Genomic DNA, 7,043 nt, shown 5'->3' on the forward strand with positions numbered 1-7,043 from the left:
GAGAGTAGATGTTTAACCTTTTTATAATTTTAAATTTACAGTAAAATCTCTATAAATTAATATTAGGTGGATGGTGAAATTTTATTATTTTAAAGAGATATTATTAAATCGATAAATTAATATTGATTAATTTAAAGAATGGTCTGAGATCTACAGTAAAATCTCTATAAATTAATGTAGGTGGGATAGTCAAATTTGATTATTTTATGGAGATTTTATTTAATCGATAAATTAATAAATATTAATTCAAAGAATGTTTTGAGATTTAATCAAGGTTAATTTTTGTTATATCAAAATCATTGTATCTTACTAATTTGTATATCATATTTATTGATCTAACGTAAAAAATATTATATATAAAGTATAATGAATACATCAAAATCATTATATCGTACTAATGTATGTATAATATTTATCAAATTGTAACTAACATTCAAATAAAAGAGCATGAATGACAAGTGTGTTTTTTTATGAATATATTCATTAGTTTGACCACAAAAGGCTTGGTAAACGAGTTTTGCTTATGGTTGAATAATTGTCCAACCCATAATAGAAATATTGAAGGACTACAAAATGTTGAATTGTTTTTCTTGCCACCCAACATGACATTCAAAATTCAACCTTGTGATGTTGGATAATAAAAGGTTTCAAGATATATTAATGTAACAGATTTTATCGTAGAATATTACAAAACTATGAAGTGGAAAAAACTAATCCAGCAAAAATAAATGTTTTGGATGTCATCAATTTTGCAATCCCTGCTTGAACAACAAATGTTCCGCAAGAGACAATAGCATATTGTTTTTGACACTATAACATTTGTTTGGGGATGCAATCGAAGAGAATTTGAATGAACTCACTTGTAAAAATGGCATTCATGAAGTTGAAGTCATGCTTAACTGTCATGACCCAAAACGAGTCGTGAGTGGCACCCACACTTACCTCATTAGGTGGGCGAACCAACACATCTAAACCCAGCATATACCAATAGTTCAACTATAAATAATATAAATAATGCGGAAGCTCCAAAAGATACTAAGCAACCAATTTAAATAAGTTTCTAAAGTTTACTATTTATCATCCCAAAATCTGATAGCCATCACCTCAAGGATACCTATTTTTGAATTACCAAGTCTAAGAGTGTTTAAGAAATCAAAATAAGCAAAAAGATGGTCGATGTCCGAAAATTAAAAACATCAAGACGTAAATGAGAGAATCCAGCACGAGCTAGAATTAATAGCTCACCCTGAACTCTTATGTGCTAGAGACTGGCTAGAGCTGAGGGCGAGTCGAAGTCGATGGTTCACTTGTTGCACTTCACAAAAGAACAAAGAAGAAAATACAAGTGGGGGTTAGTACAATGAACACGTATTGAGTAGGTATCATCGGCCAACTCAAAATAGAAACCAATATATATTGAATAATAATATAAAATCAACTACAACACTTAACAGGTGGCAAGAAACAAACACATGAACCATTGACAACAACACCATAATAGGTACACCATCAATCACAACATCAAGCACCCCTATGACGACTCATGCCTCCACACCATACTCATTTGGAAAATTGGTTCTTTGAGATTAAGTATATTAAGTTACGTAAAGACTCCTTTCCTTTAATGTTATTATGTCGGAACGTGACACTCCGATCATATATATCGTATCGGAACGTGACACTCCGATCCCATAATACCATGTCGGAGATAACCTCCAAACTCAGAAAAAGGCTGACTGGTCTGCGATGAACCCTCAGTTGAAGCCTGCAATGAAGACTGAATAGGACGGGCTGGATAACCTCCTGAACTCTGCCCTCTGGAGTAAGAACCACTTAAATCACCTCCCTAACAAAACTTCTTAAATGTCGATGTTGTGGTGAAGGCGTCTGGCTTCACCCCCTTTATCTCTATCACAAAATCAACCACTTCCTCAAAGGATTTTGCTGCAGTAGCTACCTGTAAGGCTGAAATCTGCAAATTTGACCTCAATCCTTTCACAAAGCGGTGAATCCACTCTTGTGGACTAAAGCAAAGCTGAGTGGCATACCTGGATAATGCACGAAATTTGGCCTCATAAGCAGCAACAGACATCCTTCCTTGCTCTAGGCTCAGGAACTCATCTCTCCTCTTATCCCTCAAAGTCCGGGGTATATATTTCTCCATAAATAAGCTAGAAAATGATTCTCAAGTCATAGGTGGTGCCCTTTCCGGTTGACACTCAACATACGACCGCCACCACATTTTCGCATGCCCCTGAAACTGGTAGGTCACAAACTCAACACTGAATCGTTCTACTATGTCCTTATGTATCAGCTCGTGACAGTCAACCAGAAAATCATAGGCATCTTCAGATTCAGCACCCTTGAAGACTAGAGGTTTCAACTTTAAGAACTTGATGAAAAGTTCATGCTGATCACCTGTCATTATAGACCTTGTAGTCAATCGAGGAAACGTGCCTACTTCAAATGATGCATCCATGCGGGGAGCCACAGCAGCTGCATGTTGTACTCCCTAAACCTGAGGTGCTGGTGCAGAAAACACTGGAGGTGTCTGGCACTAATCAGATAACCCGCTAAGATAAGTAAGAAACTCATTAATCATCTCTGGAGTAGGCTGGGGTGGTACTTCCTTATCCTGAACCTGCCCATTTTCTCCTTCTTTACCCTCTCTCACTACCTCATCAGTCGGTGGAGGAGTCACTACTCTGTTCCTAGTTGAACCATGTGTTTGTCCTCTGCCTCTAGTGGGCGTTCTCTTGCTACCCCTCCCACGGCCTCTTGCCACTGCTCCTTCTCGAGTTACAGCCCCAATGATTGGCTCAGATGCACCCTGTCTTGACGGTGTTTGTGTTGGCTTAATCATTGCTCTAGTTCTAACCATCAGCGAAATAGAGTGAGAATGTCAGATACAAATTTGTATCAGCTAGATACCAATTAGATCCAAGTAATAGCACGAAAGAGAGAAGGAATGAAGTTTTCCTAAAGTCTTATAGCCTCTTGAAGATAAGTAAAGGTGTCCTCATATCATTCCGCAAGACTCTACTAGACTTGTCCTTGTGTGATAAGATCATCGAACCTAATGCTCTGATACCAAGTTTGTCACAACCCAAAAAGAGTTGTAAGTGGCACCCACGCTTACCTCCTTAGGTGGGCGAACCAACACATCTAAACCCAACATATACCAATAGTTCAACTATAAATAATATAAATAATGTGGAAGCTCTAAAAGATAATGAGCAATCAATTTAAATAAGTTTCTAAAGTTTAATACGTATCATCCCAAAATATGATCGTCATCACGTCAAGGACATTTATTTTCAAATTACCAAGTCTAAGAGTGTTTAAGAAACTAAAATAAGAAAAAAAAAATGGTCCATGTCCGAAATTCAAAGGCATCAAAACGTGAATGAGAGAATCCAACACGAGCTAGAATTAATAGCTCATCTTGAACTCTTATGTGCTGGAGACTAGCTAGAGCTGAGGGCGAGTCGAAGTCGATGGTACACTTGCTACACTTCACAAAAGAATAGAGAAGAAAATACAAGTAGGGGTGAGTATAATGAATATGTATTGAATAGGAATCATCGGCCAACTTAAAATAGAAACCAATATATATTGAAAAAATATAAAATCAACTACAATACTTAACAGGTGGCAAGAAACAAACACATGAATCATTAACAACAACAACATAATAGGTACACCATCAATCACAACATCAAGCACCCCTATGAGAGCTCATGCCTCCACACCATACTCATTTGGAAAATTGATTCTTTGAGATTATGTATATTAAGTTACTTCATGATTCCTTTCCTTTAATATTATTGTGTCGGAACGTGACACTCCGATCTCATATATCATGTCAGAACGTGACACTCCGATCCCATAATATCGTGTCGAAACGTGACACTACGATCTCATAATACCGTGTCAGAACGTGACACTCCGATCCAATTATCTCATTATTTTCTTTCATCAAACCTTCTTTATTCAAGGCGTCATTTTAATAGAGAGGGTTCAAGATTAGAAATTCAACAGTCTCATAATTTTAGGCCAACCACAAACCACACAATCAAAACATACAACTACACAATCAAGTACATATGAGACATTACAATATCACTCAATACATATCAATTGCTATTTAGAGTTTATCTATCAAATAATAATAAATCATAACCTACCTCCACCGAAGAATTGAAGTCAAGTAACTACTTCTCCAATGTCTTTCCTTTCCTTATTGCTTCCAAACCTTTCCAATCTATCAAGTATATATATGCACAATTTGTAAGTTAACGAGTCTATAAACACTAAGATTAGTCTATGTTTAGCCTAAACCCAAAAACTCACCTAAATATATAATCAATTTTTCAAAATTCAAACCGAAGGGTAGATCTTAATTCCTCCCATTATCATCACTTTAATTGATGAGTGGTTGTATTAGACACCTCTTCATCTTACGACTAGTGTGCTATTTGAGATACTTGAAAATGGGTGTAGCGATAGAATGTTTTGAATCAATAATTCCTCAAAAGTCCTTGGTAGTACATATAATACAGTTATTCTATACATTAGGCCTTGGAAGTAGTAAGACTCACTTGAAGTATGTAACTGGTAAGCAGAATTTTTAATATTCGAATCTGGTTTACAAATAAGGAATATTGAGATCCAAATGACATCCAAAGTTATAAATTACCCAAGCAAGTTTATAACACCCTTTCAACATCTAATGGAATGAACATATTCTTTTGCTTTACATCCCACAAATAATAAAACAAGAAGGATTCGGTCAAAGGCAGTCACATGTACTTTATCAAAATAAGAGAAGATAAGAAGAGTTCAAACATAACATGAATAACGAGTTCAATCTAGAATTTTATTATGGAAACACTTATACCTTTCATCTGGAAACTTATTCTATATATCTATCATCATTTCAATTCCTCTAAAAACATAGATATGAGCTAATTAGTATTTTCATCCAAATAATCGTATCTTAACAGTTAAGACGCTCCATTCGTAATATCTAATAATATTCTCGAGTTGGTTTTGATGCATTTCATATAAAAATTTGCTCATGAACAATATATACAATTAAACAATGAGAAGTTCTTCCAACTTCCAACTAATAAAAATACCTACTACAGATGCACTTTCACTTGCAGTATGTCTAGTATATCAGTCGATAGATCAGCAATACAAAAGCTAAACATTCCATACAATTTGTATACCTTAACATTAACCAAATTAACCTAACTAATATTATCTAATTACGGTAAAATTCGTTCATCTCAAATCACAAATTCCTACCCACATTATAGTCACTAACATAAATTCTTGACCATCAAGATGGCATATTTATCCCCCAATTATGTTACTGCCTTTACCCGAACAAACCCACAACAAATTGGTACGTACCATTTTCATATAAACAAACTGTCAACTGCTGATCAGCACGTTCCTCAACTTTGCACTATTCGATTTCTCTTTAATCTTTTTCCATTATTCATCATAAAGATCCACTAACGATAATTAATCCACGATTATACATGTTAACTATTAACAAAGAAGATTACTTCGAAAAGAACTCCAAGTTGATCTTTGGTGTAGCCGCACAGGTAAACCTTGCTCTCACTTGGTTTTTACGCATCTATATTTCTTCTTTTCTACAGATTAGTTATCACCCTAATTGTATACTTTAAAATTATAAAAGCGACCAACTATTAATTTTAAAGTTATCTCCTTTAACCCCCAACTAACTCAATTATTAAAACTACCCCACTAATTTCATAATTATAATTATGAATAGTCCAAAAGACCCATTTAAAATCTATCGAAAAAAATATCTATGAAATAAAAAGTTCTAGTATTCAAAACGACTAAAAGAGTTGTTACAATAGATACCAATTTACCCATCGTTCATCCTCAAATGATCAAAAAGAAAGGTGAGGGCGAGAAAGAGTACCTGAATCTGTAAAAAGGTGTGGATATGTTTCTTGCATATCAACCTCACTCTCCCAAGTGGACTCTTCAACTGGTCGATTTTTCCACTGAACCTTGATAGATGCAATCTCCTTTGATCTCAACTTGTGGACCTCCCTATACAGAATAGCAACAGGCTCCTCCTCATAAGACATATTCTCATCAAAAGAACTGAATCCCAACGAATAATGTAATTTCCATCACCGTGGTATTTTTTCAGCATAGACACATGAAATATCGGGTGCACTCCTGACAGCCCTGGAGGCAAGTCCAATTCATAGGCCACCTCCCCCACGCGCTTATGAACTTCAAATGGTCCAATATACCTCGAAGTAAGCTTACCTCGCTTACCAAATCGCATCACACCTTTAATGGGTGAAACCTTCAGCAAAACTTGTTCACCCTCCATAAAATCCAAGTCCCTAACCTTTCGATCTGCATATTCCTTCTGCCTACTCTGAGCTGCTAAAAGATTTTCTTGAATAAATTTCACTTTCTCTAATGATTCCCTCAGAAGATCAGTACCCCAAGGTCTAACCTCAAATGCATCAAACCAACCAATGGGAGACCTACATTGCCTCAAATGGCGCCATATCAATAATCGAGTGATAGCTATTATTGTATGAAAACTCTGCTAAAGGTAAAAATTTATCCCAATGACCACCGAATTCTATCACACATGCACGAAGCATATCCTCCAACACATGAATCGTTCGTTCAGACTGACCATCGGTCTGAGGGTGAAATGCAGTACTAAGATCCAGTCTAGTACCTAATTCAGCATGTAATATTCTCCAAAATATAGAGTAAATTTCGTACCTCTATCTGATATGATGGAAAGTGAAACTCCATGCAATCGAACAATTTCTGAGACATAGAGTCTGGCTAACTTATCTGCATTGTAAGTCATCTTGACCAGAATGAAGTGAGCAGACTTAGTTAACCTGTGAACAATTACCAAAATGGATCATACTTATTCAATGTCTTTGGAAGACCAACTACGAAATCCATTGCAATTCTTTCCCACTTCCATTCAGGAATGGGCATTCTCAGAAGTG

This window comes from Solanum lycopersicum, chromosome 4 (assembly GCF_036512215.1).
Source record: "Solanum lycopersicum chromosome 4, SLM_r2.1".
In the NCBI taxonomy this organism is placed as follows: Eukaryota; Viridiplantae; Streptophyta; class Magnoliopsida; order Solanales; family Solanaceae; genus Solanum; species Solanum lycopersicum.